At 44.3% G+C, this 17,656-nt stretch overlaps 1 long non-coding RNA gene across 2 annotated transcripts; it reads left to right on the forward strand.

Annotated features, from left to right (window-relative positions):
• The first annotated feature begins 6,686 nt into the window (after positions 1–6,686).
• Positions 6,687–10,104, forward strand: LOC110304046 (uncharacterized). Of its 2 annotated transcripts, XR_002379004.2 has the most exons (4): positions 6,687–6,711; positions 8,145–8,316; positions 8,575–8,691; positions 9,956–10,104. It is a non-coding gene; the product is annotated as an uncharacterized LOC110304046 (long non-coding RNA). The 2 variants fall into 2 exon arrangements; XR_002379003.3 differs by lacking the exon at positions 9,956–10,104 and having other exon boundaries at positions 8,575–8,907.
• Positions 10,105–17,656: the final 7,552 nt, after the last annotated feature.

The following is a 17,656-nucleotide window of genomic DNA, read 5'->3' on the forward strand; positions in this document are numbered from 1 at the left end:
ACCTGGGCTATATGCAGTTCTGCCTGACTGGAGGGTGATTTATTTTGCTTATTTATGTGCTTCAATATTGGATGCATGCATGTAAGTTTACAATTGTCTTTGTAAAAGAGGAAGAAAGATCTCAAACAAAACCTCAATTAAGCAAACAAAAAGGATAGCACACAATAGGAGAGACAAAATTATTGTGAGCTTTTGTGTCCCCCCTGGTAAGAACACGCTCAGGGCAACCGGAATCTTCTGCAGCACAAGCTTTATTGCTTACCCCATCAGGAGCCAGTGGAGAAGAGAGCCAGAGAGGGAGCCAGAGAGAGAGAGATAGAGAGATCCCCTGAATGGCGAAAACCCGTCCCTTTTATGGAGGACTGTCCTCCGCCTCGGACGTGTCGCTCCCTGATTGGCTGCAGCCCATCGGCCGGAGTTGTCGTCACGGGGAAGGCAGAGCACATGGGGTGGGAAACTACCCCAGCGCATGTGCAGATGGTTTGTTTACACAGGTGCCAGTGCCATCAGCGCCATCTTGTAATGGCCAATGTGAGGGCGGCTCCTTACATCTCCCCCTTTTCTTTTATTTAAGAGCAATAGGCCACCCATTCTAATGAGAGTGGAGATAGAGGTCAAATCCCCAGTGTGCAAAATAGGGGCTTTACACAAAACCTCCTCCCAGGCTCATCACCCGAAGGGGTCTTGGTCCGCTCCCGTGTCGTTTTTCCTGGGGGAAGGACACTTGGACACTCAACCTTCTTGAAAGATGACATGTCTCCCTAGAATAGGCTCATAAATGCCACAGAGCCCTTCTACTGCAGTGCTTAGCCGTGCAACTCTCTCAGGCTGCTGAAGCACACTCACTCTATCCCATGCAATGAGACTAGCCCCGTGGGGTGCAAGAGCTGAGTGGCCAGCGACCTATTGCTTAAGCATAGATAACCATATATCAGGGGAAACACTATGTTCTAGTGCTGCAAGCGCCTGGGAAATAACCACCATGTCTCTCCTAGTTTGGGCCTTAAGCTTACAGACCAATCAGAGAAGCAACACTAATCCACAGCAAAGAACAGCTCCAAATAATTCCACCCCCACCCATTCTTTAAAGAAGGAAAATGTTGAAAAGATAGTCCTTAGGTCAGGGACAGGTCCAAGTGCGTGGGGCAAGTCTCAATTTTCAAAGGGTCTATTTAAATTTAGCCGTCCAATTCTGTATCTCCCAACGCTGCTCTCCCTTTGTTGTTGTCGCACTGGACATCACCAAGACGAGGGACATCAGTATTCCCTTGGTCAGTCTGGATTTTTCGGGTGAGTCTTTCTGGTATCCAAAATAGGTTGTCTTCATTCTGTGGAAAAACACAAACAGCTCCCCTGGATCTTATCAAAATAGGATCCGGTCTTTTCCATTTGTTACTTAAAACATCTTTCCATTTAACCATTTCTTTGGGCCTATCTGGCTTTGAACAATGACGTTCAGCCGCTGTATCTTTGTTAATTGTCCAGTGGCTTCACCTGTTCGGGAGAGCGCCTTCCAGGCCTTAATAGCCGCGGAGGAAATTTGGGCATAAGCTCCCCAGTGATAATTTGTTTGATCAGCGGTATAAGCTCCCTGACCCGTTAACAGGTCAAAGGTCCAATCTCTCTGCTCTGGAGTCAAAGCGGCAGCATTTGCTCGGGCCTGCGTTTGTGCAGCCTCTTGCCATAGTGCTCTCCATTCCATATATTTGCCCATATTGGGGAGAGCGGCTTTTGCAATCATTTGCCAGTCGGCAGGAGTTAGTGCCATGCCGGCAAGCCTGTACTCTACCGGAGCATGAACACGCCCACCCTCGGCTCCTTCAAAGACCGGAAATGCCTATTGCATCTTCCTTTGTTTCTCTCTTGAAATGAACGAGTCTGCGCACTGCTGCTCTGCGCACCGCCAACGCACTATGCAGGGCAGGGACTCCACATAGGGCGGAGGTGCACTATGACTTTGAAGCCAACTGCCCAGAGGCCGAGCAGCAAGCTGGCCTTTGCCAGCCGCTTTTGGCTTCTTTCTTGACCTATAAGCTCGCATTTCTCTCTCATAACGAGCTGCTCCCTCCTCCAAGTCTGTTTTCTCAGAAGAGCTAATTTCTTTATCTGATTCACAGCTACTAAGAACTAGCTCTTTAAACTCATCTTTTTTTCTCCTCTTTCCTTCTAATCTCTCCCCAGGTATTCTTCCCTGACATTAACTTTTCCTCGGGTTCAAGACCCGTGGAAAGGCCTGTATACTTATTTGGCGCGCAATGCTTTCTCTTTTTTCCTGCTCTCTCTCCCCGCTTTACTTCTGATAGACTGTCTTGAATTTCGTTCAGAATTCTCCACCCTGCCTTAACCACTTGTTGACATGTGAAAAGAAATAAAAGGGCTTTTAACACTAGAGAAAGTTCAAGACCAGACATACCTTGTAAAGCTGTAACATGCGTCCCATCCCCACAGTTCTGGTTCCGCTCCGTTCCCCAGCTGAAGAGTTCTGAACCCATGCCGGATCCTTCTCAACAGTCTGTTTTGCGGGAACACTTCATTGCCACAGTTCCCCAGCTGAAGAGTTCTGAATCCACACCGGATCCTTCTCAACAGTCTGTTTTGCGGGAACACTTCATTACCACAGTTCCCCAGCTGAAGAGTTCTGAATCCACACCGGATCCTTCTCAACAGTCTGTTTTGCGGGAACACTTCATTAACCGCTCCTTCCCCATGATGCAGTAGCTCGCGGGTTTCAGCGCCATTTATTGCGAGCTTTTGTGTCCCCCTGGTAAGATCACACTCAGGGCAACCGGAATCTTCTGCAGCACAAGCTTTATTGCTTACCCCATCAGGAGCCAGTGGAGAAGAGAGCCAGAGAGGGAGCCAGAGAGAGAGAGAGATAGAGAGATCCCCTGAATGGCGAAAACCCGTCCCTTTTATGGAGGACTGTCCTCCGCCTCGGACGTGTCGCTCCCTGATTGGCTGCAGCCCATCGGCCGGAGTTGTCGTCACGGGGAAGGCAGAGCACATGGGGTGGGAAACTACCCCAGCGCATGTGCAGATGGTTTGTTTACACAGGTGCCAGTGCCATCAGCGCCATCTTGTAATGGCCAATGTGAGGGCGGCTCCTTACACAAAATACAGAGCAGAATTAAATGACATTTAAAAAATCAAAAGGTTCATCAAAATAAGAGCTAGCTGTTAGATAAACTAATTAGAGAAACTTTCAGCTAAAATGGGGGGGGGGGTCAAATAAATAAATCAGAAACAGAAGAGGAGAGACTCCAAGCCCATGTTGGCATTTCTTAAAAATCTAAAAAAGAATTACCATATAATCCAGCAAGCCTACTTCTATGCTTCTGAGTATTTACATAATGATTTTAAATAAATACGATAAATAAATATGACAAATACCCTCAGGCCCCTGCACACACTGCACATAGCTGTCTTGGGGAAACCGCTGAAGGTCCAGAATGGGTCCAGAAGGCAGGTTACATACACAGGGGATGGCTAGACAGTGCTTAAAACAGACATTTTGTCATTTGTGACAATGTCGATGGTGCTTGAAGGTATTATGTTAAATAAACCAAATGCAGGAACTCAAAGGATTCATGCTCCCGATTAGACAGAAAATCAAGAGGGAAAAGCCGTACAAGCAGAAAGCAAAATGGTTGTCCTGAGACTGGGGATGTGGGGGAGACAACGGCCAAGGGCACAAGGCCCCACTGAGAGCAAGCTTATGTTCTCCTGGGGATTCAGTGCACAGCATGGTGACGACAGTATATATCAGCGTTGTGCACTTCTGTCACTAATAGTAGATTTCAAATGTGCCCTCCTCGAGAAAGAGCACTTGAGGCAACTTATCTGTAAATTGTCTTGACTTAATTCTTCCTCATGCTCATGGGTGACAACAGCACTCGGCCTTCTGTAAGTGACTTCCACTGATCGGTTAAATGGCTAAACTGCATGGAATTTCTTCCACATTGCAACATGGAGTTTGGGGTCACCTATCTGTGTTCCTATCCTACGCCATGGAGAGTTAAAATGGCTCCAAAATAAACAATCTCTTCTTCCCTTTAAAAAGAATTCATTGTTTTAAAAACAAACAAACAAACAAACAAACAAAAAGAGTGACCAGGGTGGTGGTGGTGTAATCACGTTACAAGAAAAACAAAAGTGGATTCCTCCAACAAGTTAAGAGATGCTTCCAAGGTCAGAAGGCAACTCAGTGTTAAAGAGCGGTTGAATGGGAAAGAAGGCAAGCCAGCAAAGAGGGGGAGGTGAGAAGGATCATGGGACCGACTGCCCAGGAACAAGGGGGGTGGGGGAGGTGAAAAGGATCATGGGACTGACTGCCCAGGAGCAAAAGGACGCTTCCTGACTGGTCAGCAGAAGCCTGAAACACTAATGTGTTTCAAAAATAACCACCATTTGATTTATTTTGTTGCTGAAGCTGTTACATTTATTCACACTTTTACTTCGACAATTGTTATGTGGTTGGTCTGCAGGGACCTACAAAAGAAAAGAAAGAAGTAGCAAACACTCGCACGTCATTGCTGGGTCTTTTTCTAAGCATGAATCTTCTCGGGGGCCAAGGGGCCAAAAGAAAGACGTAGAGAAGTGTTCACGCTGGGCACTCGCTTGGGGCGCTAATTTCACTGCTTGCATAGGGCCATCTTTGTGACTCCGAAGAGACTAGCATATAACGTTGGATAAAAACTGCATTTATTAGTAAGCACTTCGCTTAATCAGCCTGATAGTTACCACTGCCCTGACAAGCACTTATGAATTATGGCTTTGCTTTTGGCAAAACTATTTATCTGGGTGACACAACGCATCACTTTTGAACTCCAACTTGACATCCATAAAATTACATTTTCATCAAACTGAAGATCAAGCTATCTGTGCTGACTCACTTGGGTCAACAGTTTGCAAATGCCTAGATTTACCACTTGAACCATAAGCCCTTTGTGAATAATTTCACGCACTGATGTTTGATAGCCTAGGGCACAGATCATAATTTCTGAGCAGAAGTGTCAACGCAGAGCGCATTTCCCTTCTGCATACGGGATGACTTACTCCAAAGTCTACTCTCATCCAGGCGTTTTAAACTCAGTGGGTAAATGCTAACATCCTGGTGCTCCAGAGGGAAGCACGGGTTCAGCCGGGCACCCTCTACTTCCGGATAGGAAAGGCACATCGCCCCAACTGCCGGAGGATTCCTGTGGGCGTGACACCTGCTACAGTTGGGAGTGATTTAGAGTCGACCTGACTTCAGATTCTTTTAGGATAATCAGTGGAGTAGATAGTTCAGGATTGACAAGAAAAAAAAAATCTAAGAGTTAAGATTGACTGGTCCTTAAGTCTCTCCTCGAAATAGCCTCACACAGTATTGATGTGTTCCAGCCTTGGCTTAGCCTCCTGTGAGATGGTTTGTTTTTTAGACAAACAAGCAGATTTGGACTTTTCACCCTGATAAGCAGATGTGGAGCTTAGCCTTCAAAGAAATACCTGCTCCGGGAAATGACCCCATGACCTTTTAAGACCTCTGGACAGAAATGATTGGCTCCGGCTAACGACTGTACTCTCCCACTTCCAGGGCTGTTGACAAAGTTCGATTCCTCGTGCACCTTTCCCAACTGTGTTTAAATGCTCTCCAGTAGTCTTTGGAGCTTTTCTCAGCCATTTTGTGGGGATCGCAAAGGCTGCTCGGTGCAGCCTTATAAGCGTCAGCATCTGACAAGGGTACATGCCGGTTCTGGTGAGATTTCCTTAAGGTCTTAGCTGTAAGCATTTCCCAGAGTGAAGGGAGCATCAGATCCTGCGGCCGTTGGGGCTTCACTGAGGGTCCCCGGAACAAATGGGGAAGTTCTTGTTAGAGCTGGAGTTTTTTGAGGCAAGCCTTGGAAAGTGGACTGCCCCCAGAGCACCTTCAATTAGAATTTTATTAGCAGTGTGGACCAATGTAACGATAAAGATAAAAGAAAAAAAAAAGAACCTGGGGTGGGGGGTGGATAGAGGTCTACAAAGGGCAGCTCAGATCTTACCAAGACGGTTCTACATTCTTGGGAAAAGGTTGTACTTAGCATCAAAATTTCAGCACACACAAGTGTCTGTCATTGACATTTGTGATAACCAGTTTGGGTCATATTGGTTCAGTTCTTATAGAACCTCTTAATGCTAAACAGCCGAACTCCTAAGTCAGGTGGTTAGGGCAGGGGGGAGGGGAGACATTACTGATGATGCTCTGTGTTATAAGTTACAGAGGACTCATTTGCCTTGATTGAATAACAAAGTGTATTCCTTAGCTCGTAGAACTGAAAAGCCTGGAGATCAAGAGGAATTGAGTCTGGCTTGGTGTACAGTGGTCCCACTGCATCACAAAACAACTGATTTCTCCCTGTCTATCTTCTGTCCCTCTTACAGAGTCAGTTCATCCCAAGTCTGGGTCTCTCGCTGTCCCAAGTAGCCTCCAGCACCAGCTGCTTCCTTATCAAGCCTTGTGGGACAAAGAGAAAAATCTACACATATTGCCCAGAGAATATCAGGAATGACCTCATCCCGGGGTCTGCTTGAAGGGAGAATTGGGGGCAGCAGAAGGGAGAGGAGTATGGAGGATAATGGAGGGATGATTGTGAACAAAGCTTGATGTCATAATGTATGGAAATATCACAGTGATATTGTGAAGGGGGGGCAGGGTAGAGGGAGATGGAGGGGGCAAGCATCTAGACTATGGTAAGACTGGAAGCCAAAAGCCATCATGGCCTCTGCACATCCCCCGAATCTAAACGTCAAAGGCTCATGCAAACAGCACAGATCCATCAAAGCCTCGACTCTGCCTTGATGTTACTGAAGCTGTTCCAGGCTTTGGAAAGACATTTGCTATCAGATGTGCAGAAGGTGCCAAAAGGTTCCGGGAATATGCGTACTGCCTCCTGAATCTCCTCCAGTGATGGTGGATGAACCAGTCCAACTGGTGGAGACCAAAAGATGTAGGGATACAGACAGGGAAGTGACAGTCAGTCAGCCATCAGGGCCCTACGGTAACAATTGCCTGCATAACAGACCAGAACCTTACAATCCACAGGACAGACAGCACATCACAGCCAATGGCCTCCCACCTCTAAGTAGGTACTTGTGATAGAAACATGCTCTGTAGCTTTTAGGAAACTTTGTTAACATGACAGGTTTGGGTGACTTCTGGTCAGTTTTTCATCTTCTTTTGGAGGATGAATGACTAATTTTTCAGACTCAAGATGTAAGAACATCTTTGTCTTAGTCAGGGTTTCTATTCCTGAACAAGCATCATGACCAAGAAGCAAGTTAGAGAAGAAAGGGTTTATTCAGCTTACACTTCCATACTGCTGTTCATCACCAAAGGATGCAGGACTGGAACTCAAGCAGGTCAGGAAGCAGGAGCTGATGCAGAGGCCATGGAGAGATGTTTCTTACTAGATTGCTTTCCCTGGCTTGCCCAGCTTGCTTTCTTATAGAACCCAAGACTACCAGCCCAGGGATGGCACCACCCACAATGGGCCCTTTCATCCTTGATCACTAATTGAGAAAATGCCATACAGCTGGATCTCATAGAGGCATTTCCTCAACTGAAGTTCCTTTCTCTGTGATAACTCCAGCCTGTGTCAAGTTGACACAAAAAAACCAGCCAGTAGAATCCTCCTAGAGAAGTGGTTGCTGGAAATACTAACATAACACCACCACCCAAAAAAGCAGGTGGAGTAGTAGCTTGACTTCTGCCTTAGACATTTCTTATTTTTCATGACAGCAGGGCTTTCAATCCCTGTTTGCGCTCTAAAAGTTCTGTCTTTAACACAGAAATTAAAACTTTGTAATGAGACAGAGAATGCCAAAACAGCCAACCAACCTTTTTAATGAGTAGGACGCAGACTTTACAAAGACACCAAGTTACAGAAAGGAAGATGATGGCTCTGGGTCCCTCTGAAGCGGTATGTCTGGAGGAAGGCAATATTATCTTTTAGGGTAAAACAAGTTCCCACGGAAAAGGACAATCGTATGCGTGCAGCAAGATTTAATTAATATTCCAAGCCTCCAGGCACTACATGCCAGTGTTACCTCATTACAATATACATTACAGTCATATATTGTAATAATAACAAAGATTGCCCCATATTTCCACCTGTCCCCTGAAGGAACAACTTTGCATTAAGTGGTTTACAATCTAGCCGGGAAACGCACCCTCACGGTGGAGGACCGATCAGAGGAGGCTGGGAGCCGCTGAATGAGTAAATGGGAGATGGAGGAAGAGGACTCTTAACTGGGCCTTACGAAATGGCCACACACAGAGGTCCTGACTCAGAAACGGTGAGACCTCCTGGAGCAGAATGGTTGTAGGTATCCGGTGGGATTGGTTTCCGTATGCTATCTATGACTTTAGCTATACTAACCACATCCCCGTACCCATCCATTTATGAATCTCTGCAAAGGGGGAATAACTCTGTCCTAGAGTGGTTGTGGGATACTAGAAAGTATCTGTATACAGTTGACTAATAATAAATGTTGTTATGTTATTAATAATAAAAGTGTTATTGTTATTATTCATTTATTGTTACTCTGTTTAAGTTTATAGTTAAAATGTTGGAGCAGTGAACGCTGAGACGTGGAAAACAGCATGTCACAGAGGATCTGAAAGCGGGAAAGTCTGGAAGGAGAGGCCTCAACGCTTATTTAAAGCAGTAGGTGGGCTGGAGAGACCGCTCATCGGGTAGAAGCGCCCCCTTCTGGTCCCTGTGAGCACTGCATGTGTGTCAGATAGACACGTGTGAGCAAAACATAAACACACACACACACACACAGAATGAAAATTAAATCTTTAGAAAGAAAATTGAAGCACTGGTGACATTCCAGATTTTAGTTCCCAGGACAAGTGTCATTTAAAGTCCTCATAACAAAAGTTATGCCATGCTATTAATGGTATTTACAAATTAGAGGTGTAATTATGAATATTGTTACATTTTGTTTATAATATATGCTGCTTTTCACTATTTTAAAACTCTTTATAATTTTCATGTATTTTTTGAAGCCAAAACAATTTATAGCAAAATCAACTGGATATTCTACAATAAATTCTTGCCATGAGTTAACGTTTATGAGGAACTCAGTTTTGCCCTTAACATCCACCCCCAATGACCAGCAACTCACATGACACAGAGAAAATAACAGGTATAGCTTCTCAGAAGGGTTATGACTCTTCAGCAGCAGGAGCAGTGGAGTCCCGGGGCATGATGGGTAACCATGGACGCCAAGGGCAGGATACAGAGCCGGGGCTGTTCCTGGGCTGAAGGAACTCAAGTCTTTGCCATCACTTCTCATACTATGCTCTGTCAAAGAGATTTACTTTCACTGTTGTGTAATCATTTGAACTGGGTTAAAATAAAAAGCCACTCATTTATTTAAGACGGGTTTTTAAAAGCATTACTCTACATTTCTTTCGGCGTTTATCACGCTGCTTTGCATATAAAGTGCAATAAATATTGGTTGATGTGATCCATTATGCAAAGAACAGCATTCGCTGCAGCTGCAAAGTAGTTCTGAGTGCGGACTGATGCTCCTACCCCTCAGGAGTCGCAAGCATACTGCAACAAAACCAAGGATAAATTATCAACGGCAGTCATAATTTTTTTTTAATTTAAGTTTGTATATGGTTTATGGTATGCCTTGTCTGTGAGTAAAATTGTAGGAAGTCAACTGTTTTAAAAGTAAAATAATGATAGCAGACTGGTGACTTAGAAGGTCGAAGTTCTGTCCTTGTCTGGGTCTAGAACCCACCGCAGGGTGAGATTTCTCAACGAGTAAGATTTCATACTGCCATTTGCTCTAATCTGTGAGAGGTGTTTCATGTGCTCTCAAAAGTTGAAGTTAACTAGTTAGAACGTGAAAATAATGTTAGCAGCTTTTGAGCCATTTCAGCAATGAATTTGCTTTGTTTCGGTGTTTGTTTTAGCTTTGTACCCAGTGGAAACTATAAAATAAGGAAAAAAAAAAAAAGTCCACCCCAATGTTGGTTAATTTTTGTCAACTTGACACAAACTGGAAGAGAGAACTCAGCCGAAGAACTGCCTCCATCAGACTGGCCCATGGGCAAGTCTGTGGAGTATTTTCTTCATTCATGATTGATGGTGGAAGGCCCGGCCTACTGTGAGTGATGTCAGCCCCAGGCAAGTGTTGAAGTGGATATCTCTGGGTTCTTTGAGGGCTCAGTTGTGTCATCCGGTGTTTTTCTAGAAACTGTCTTATGAGAGGCTGTTTTGATGAGAAGAGACTCGTGATGTTTTTCTGGGGCAGCGTGTGAAAAAGAGCATGCAATGTTTTGCTGGGGGGGATGCTTGAGAGAACAGGTGATGTTTGGAAAGGGTATAAGGATAGCCCGACAGACAGTGGACGAGGCTGGGTGGTATTGCCATTCTTTGTTGGTTATCACTGGTCTTCACTGATGACACTGGGTGGTATCGGTTCACCTTATCCATTCTTCGTTGGTCATCATTTGTCGTGACTTCATAGAGAGAAGCACACACCAAAGAACGTCTGGTGTTCCTCGAGCTTCTTGCTGCTTCCCCAGACTCAGGCCAATTGGCAGCGCCTCTCCGTTTTGTCTAGATTGACCTGCCATTGCTGATTCATGAATGGTGTTTGCGAGTGGATCGAGCTGCCGCTGCTGATTCGTGTGAACTGAACTGCTGATGTCCTGACAATGCAGACTGGATTTGCTCCAAAGAACTCTTTCTAAACAGGTCCACATCCTCCTTGGCCCTATTAACCTTTCCTTTCCTCTGCCTCTGGCGGGTGATGGGCTAAAATGGGAGTTGGAACATTTAAGAACCCTTATTAAAGTAGATTTTGAAAAATATACGCCTACAAAGTGTTGCTGGGTGGTAGAAAGCAGGCGAGCGAACCAGGAAGGGCCATCCAGTGAGCAGCCTTCCTCAGCGGTTCTCCAGACCCTGCCTCCGGGTTCCTGCCCTGAGCCCCTGCCCTGATCTCACCTCATGACAGACTGTAAGAAGCAAGGTGTTATAAACCCTTTCCTCCCCGTGCTGTTTCTGATCATTGTGTTCCCACAGCAGAGAGAAGCAGACAGCACCCTTCCCATGCTCAGTGTTGGGACACTGGCTCCAAGGCTTAGCCACAATAACGAGAAAAAGCTACCTTCTGCGCGCTGACTTCAGACTCTGTGCAGAATATGTTCCTTTTCTGTCTTTCCCTCGTTTAATTGCTCTGTGATCCTTCTTACATAAACTATGACTCCGAAGGGCAAGTGGATCCACTCAAGGTCACACACAGTTTACTGAGCCAAGATCTGAACCCTGGGCTGGCAAGTCCCTGCCCGAGACTATCCCGGTTAGACCTACACTCAGGGGATGCCTCCTGAGAAGTAAATGGTCCAACCAGCAAAGGCATCTGGCTTATCTGGATCGGTCTTTCAGGTCACCTGAGGGTGGCAAGAGGCAGATGGGTTGTAAATTATCGCTCATGTCAAGCAAAACATAAATAATTCTCTAAGCCGAATACTAAATTATGATAGCAAGCCCTTGATTTGTGTCTCAGGGGCTAGATAAATGTAATTCATGCTTATTTTTAATTCTTAAAGCTTTAATCCTTAGAGTTGGTTATTATTATTGTTAATCTTAATTTACAGATGGTAACTTGAGACCAAAAAAAGTAAGTACTTTTGCCTCAGGAGACATAACAGGGGAGATCTGAGACTCTGATGTGGGTGGATGGGGACTATGCCCTGGGTTTCGGCCAGCATCTCTTCCTTCTTGTAGAGTATGGACCCTGATATCACCACCTCTTGTTGTGTAAAGCAGTGGCAGTGGCAGGGGCTTTGAGAAATAATTTTCCTGCTCGGTTCTTTGCAAACTATTTAAAGGTAGAGGAAACAAACAAAAACTGGATTTGATAAACAGTGGCACTCTATTCCTTTCTATCTACAACATGCTGAACTCGTGTTTTCTCTAGGAAGAAACTGGTGCAGTTGGAAACCAAGGTAACTGTGTAAACTGTCCCTTTAAAGACATGGGGCTCTAAGATCTTCCAGTCAGTCAGATCATATCTAAATGGAACAGGAAGATCCGTGCATGGAGAACCACATTCAGATTGCTGGAAATTGGTGCTTAATTTGCTGTCTGGGGTACTTTATCAGGAGTAGGGAAAGGTGATGTTCATAACAGCAAAATAAAGATAGTGTCATTCACACAGTGCTCAACTGCTATGAGCTGCCTCCAGGGCCACGTCTGTATGAGTTAATCATTGGTTAATCCAATAATTTGACCACTTGCATTATCCTCTTTCCTTGTCACTTTTTCTCTAACTGCACAACCCCTGGCTCCATAGAAATGAACCTCACAGAAGCCTGTCAATCCACTGCACACCAGCTCCCTCACAGAGAACAAAAGAAAATCGCAGTCTCCCAGTGCTGAAGAGAGTGTTAGGGAGAGAAGCCACTGAACTGGATGTCCCTTCTCTCGTGAATTAATTGTACCACACTGAATTGACTAACAAGACCAAAATGAGAAGGCCATGCAATTATTAAGAATTGGGCATATCCATTGCCCTTCATACATCATTGGTTAGATTCAATCTGGAAACCAATGCAGATCAGAGCAATTCAAATATTTAAGTAGAATCTTCTCCCTGGGAGGGAAATAATGTCATATGGTTGAAATCATCCTTCAGTACGAAAAAGGACCGGCAGGAGTTGAAGTTGGGATCCAGGAACCAAAAGGAGACCTGAAAAAAAAAAAAAAAAAAAAAAAGACAGAAACAGAGCTGCTACATAGTGTGCACAATGATAAGAATAAAAGCAGCAAATGTTTACTGAGGTACTCACTATGCATCAGGGTCCATGAAACACAATAGGCCAAATGCTGTATTAACAATAATAGGACAAGGAAGGGGAGGAGGAGGAGGAGGAGGAGGAGGAGGAGGAGGAGGAGGAGGAGGAGGAGGAGGAGGAGAAAAGAAAGAAAAGAAAGAAAGAAAGAAAGAAAGAGAGAGAGAGAAAGAAAGAAAGAAAGAAAGAAAGAAAGAAAGAAAGAGAGGGGGAGGGAGGGAAGGAGGGAGGGAGGGAGGAAGGAAGGAAGGAAGGAAGGAAGGAAGGAAGGAAGGAAGGAAGGAAGGAAGGGAGGGAGGGAGGGAGGGAGGGAGGGAGGGAAAGAAAGAGAGAGAGGAAGGAAAGAAAGAAAGAAAGAAAGAAAGAAAGAAAGAAAGAAAGAAAGAAAGAAAGAAAGAAAGAAAGAAAGGAAGGAAGGGAGGAAGGGAGGGAAAGAAAGAGAGAGGAAAGAAAGAAAGAAAGAAAGAAAGAAAGAGAGAGAGAGAGAGAAAGAAAGAAAGAAAGAAAGAAAGAAAGAAAGAAAGAAAGAAAAAGAAAGAGAGAGAGAGAGAGAAAGAAAGAAAGAAAGAAAGAAAGAAAGAAAGAAAGAAAGAAAGAAAGAAAGAAAGAAAGGAAAGAAAGAAAGAAAGAAAGAGAGAGAGAGAGAAAGAAAGAAAGAAAGAAAGAGAGAGACAGAGGGAAAGAGAGAAAGAAAGAGAGAAAGAGAAAGAGGGAAAGAGAGAAAGAAAGAGAGAAAGAAGAGAAGAGAAGAGAAGAGAAGAGAAGAGAAGAGAAGAGAAGAGAAGAGAAGAGAAGAGAAGAGAAGAGAAGAGAGGAGGAAAGAAAAGCTCCTAACATGGAAGGGTTTTTTGTTTTGTTTGTTTTGGTTTGTTTTGTTTGTTTTTTGTTTTGTTTTTCTGTTTCTGGTTTTGTTGTTATTTTTGTTTTGTTTGGTTTTGAGACAGGGTTTCTCTGTGTAGCTCTGGCTGTCCTGGAACTTGTTCTGTAGACCAAGCTGGCCTCAAACTCAGAGATCTGCCTGCCTCTGCCTCCCCAGTGCTGGGATGAAAGGCATGTGCCACCACTGACCAGCCTGGGTGGACTTTTTAATGTGTACTTGATAGTAAAAATCTTTATTTGAACAACAGGGGCAATGTCCTTCAGACTGAGTCACCAAAGAGTTCAAGCAGGTAACAGAAATTGGTGCAAACTCCACAAGTTTTCAGCTAGATACTTCGATCCTGGAGTAAAGATGTTACCCAGGCTCATTTCAATGAAATGTTGACATGTGGGCTGGTGGCACATGCCACAGTGGCACATGACATGGATGGTCAGGTTGCAGTTTCCACTCTCAGTCTCTCAGAGAAAGCCTGGGTTTTAATCCTTTGCTCTTCTCTGCCCCTCTCTCCTGCAAACCTTGAATGCAAGGCGGCTATCTTGGTCCCCAAGGTTATCATGTGTCTTGTCAATTATCTGTCACTGCAACAAACTATCCAGGATTAAAGAAAAAGAATCTTATTGTGTCTCATCGGTTCATAGGCTTTGCCCATGATCATTTGGCCCCATCATCCTGTACCTGTAGTAAGGCAGAAAGTCGTGTTGGGAATACATGGTGCTGGAAAGCTGTTCACAGCATGGTGACTAGGAAAAAAAATCTGCTTTTATAATAGTCTCTCCACTACTACCGTACAAGCAGGACCCCCAGAACATTAACCTATTCATGAGGTCTGTGCCTTCACAATGCTTTCACCTCCCAGTGACTCCATCTCTCGCAACACTGTTGCACTGAGAACCAAGCCTTCAACATGGGAAACTTGAGGCGTTGGAGATTGGTTCTAAAGCTTTGAGTCAACCGGGAACCTGGGTGCCTAAACACTCAAGGTCCTTGTCCCCATTTGGTATTTGATGGATCAATAAAGATGCCAGCAGCTAACAGTTGGGCAAAGAGAGATGGGGCGGGACCCTTAGAGTGTGGGGGCTAGGACGCACAGGGGAGGAGAAAGGAATCGCCATGACTGGGGGTAGGGAGAGAGATGGATGGACTTAGGAGCTGCAGGAGATAAAGCCAACAAGTCGCATAAGAATTCGGGTAAGTGGCCAATTGGGCCTGGGGTAGCAGGGGAAGATTTAGAACTTCCCAGCGAAAGCATTTCAAAAATAAGCTCTGTGTGTGTGTGTGTGTGTGTGTGTGTGTGTGTGTGTGTGTGTGTGTGTGTGTGTGTGTGTATTTCATTCAAGGAGCCAAAGAGTTCCAGGGCAGGTAGCTAGAAGCATATAACCCCCCGGGAGTACAAAATGGTGTAGCAGAAATTCCATGCTGCAGATGGCAATCAACGTGGTGGGCAAGAATTCATTTTTTTTAATTATTTAGAGATTATCAGTTGGAAGACACATGTGCAATGATGTAGTTTAGGAGGAGGGAGAATTCGTTTCTCAGGGAGCCAAGTCTCGAGTCATATGGTTCCCATGCAAGCTGTAAACCTAGAACACAGCAGCCTCTGGGGATTTACACACACGCATGAGCGTGCGCACACACACACACACACGTACCCACCCCCATCCCTCCCCCGTGTCCTTTTAAAGGGATTCTAGCTGCCTCAGAGAACCTTAGCTGAGATGCTGGAAGCCACAGCTGTGCAAAGAGTCAGGCCGGCTGCTAGGAATTAGGCAGTGAGAGGCAGAGAGGAAGATGGTAGACACAGCCTGCTTCCTACAAGCAAATAATCTAAGGATAGAGATTTTAAATATTTTATTTAATTGTTTTTAAGAATAGAAGATTGTATAATGATAATTGTTTAAATGTTCTTAGATATACAGAGGCATTAAACTTCTTCCCCATCTCCTGCTTTCTGACCTATAATTGAAGGCTCTAAAGCATCAATATCTATACATGTCTGCTTTTAGTTAAGTTGTCTTCTACTTACTGTATAAGAAATCCCATGCAGACCCATTTGAGGATTTGTCCTGGCAAATGTTTGAAATTCCTTTAAAACGTTTTTTTTTCATTCGCTCTCACTATCTTCTCCCTTCTGTGGAGCTTAATCTCTCACTGGTTAATATCTGTTTCGATTTCTTTAATTGCTTTGAATTGTTTTAGTTATCACAATGCATGTGGCTGTGAGTATGGTGTGGCTGTGAGTGTGGTGGTTTTATTTATTTATTATTTATTCCTCCGGGAGGGGCCAGGCTTTACCTTTAATGATCTCCGGTTGCTGGACCAAGCGACAGGCTATTTGGGGAGCGAGGCTCTGCGTGTGTGTTGACAGGAAAGGAGACAAGGCTCTGGACCCCTTCCAGAGTGATACGGATCAGATATGACAGGGGAGACCACCTGAAGATCTCGAAAATTGAAGAAAATCAAACCAGACAGGGAAGTTGATGTCCTGATTCCTCAGCATGGGGACTGCCCAGTAACTGGCTTGGGCATAAAAATGTCTCCAGCCAAAACTTCAGTTAAAATGAGATAATAACTCTCGTTAGTCATGGAACTTTTAAGATTCTTCGTGCCCTCCTTCATATGGCATGAATGAAGCTTTATCACAATTGGTTATTGATAAGATTAACTCATGAAAAAGACCGTTGTCTTTCACTGCTCAAACAAGGAGCAAAATTTCACCCTTAACTGATTTGTGTGCACCCAAAGCCCCACCTGTTGAACCCCCTACTTGTCTTCAAGATTCAATTCAGCATCCTCTCCTCTAGGACCTTGCTTTACTTCCCCAGGTGGCTATCACCTCTGTCTGCTGCTTCGTGGGCACTACACATCTGCACCATTGATGCTGAAACTGGTCACATGTCTGTCTCCTCATTTGACTGCTCTGTGTTATAAAGTCATATCTCTTTTGTCACCAGCACTTAGGACTTAAATATCTAGCACTCCCAGCAAGGTTCTGATGCATTCATTAACAGTGTATTAACAATCATAATTATATACTATATAATTATAATTATTATAAAAATAACATTAAAAATGTGAGCAAGTAACAAGCTATCTAGATAAATGAATGTGCTCCGGAAGCTGAGTTGATGTATAGCCAAGCTTCCTAAAACTAAATCAGATCTCGGATATCAAGTCGATCCATACATTATTAGCAAACAGTTAACAAATTTCTCGGACAATCTTTTATGGGTTTTGTTTTTTTTTTTGTTTTTTTTTTTTAATCAGGATGCCCAAGCACAAGCAGACACCATGGTGCAGCCATTTCACTTCTTGGTTTATACCCAAGCAAACTGGACACATATGTCTACAAAAACATTTGCACATGAATATTCATAGCATTTCTATTCATAACAGTCGAAAGCTGGAAATGATCCAAGTGTCTACCAACAGACTGGTGAATGGACAAACTGTTGCACATTCACACAACAGAAAATGAATATTATCTAGTAGCTGAAAGGAAAAGACACGCAGTGCCATGGATAAATCTCAAAGCAGAACGCTGACCACAGAAAGGCATGTCAGAGTATAAATATCATGCTATTTCATTTAAGGGATGTTGGGAAAAAAAGACAAGAAGAAAATCTTGGCCAAAGTGGCTGTCTTATGTTGGGGGGATTTGTCTAAACGTGTAAGGGTAATAAAACTGCTCTGCACCTGACTATGAATAATGAGACCATCGGTGCATATGTCTTCCAGAAGCCGCCGAAGACCTATGAATTTTTGTCTGTGTAAATTATTCCCCAGTACAGAGGAACTGTGAGGACTCCTCTTCTGAAAGAACCATTCACTTTGAGAAGCTTCTCTCAAGGTTTTCTCTGGGAGATGGAAAACCACAGGTACCAGCTCTGAGACGTCGCCTCACAGAAAAGAATAGACAGCATTGCACCTAGCAC

Source organism: Mus caroli, unplaced genomic scaffold (genome assembly GCF_978045245.1).
Source record: "Mus caroli unplaced genomic scaffold, Mus_caroli_1 scaffold_9, whole genome shotgun sequence".
NCBI classification, from domain to species: domain Eukaryota; kingdom Metazoa; phylum Chordata; class Mammalia; order Rodentia; family Muridae; genus Mus; species Mus caroli.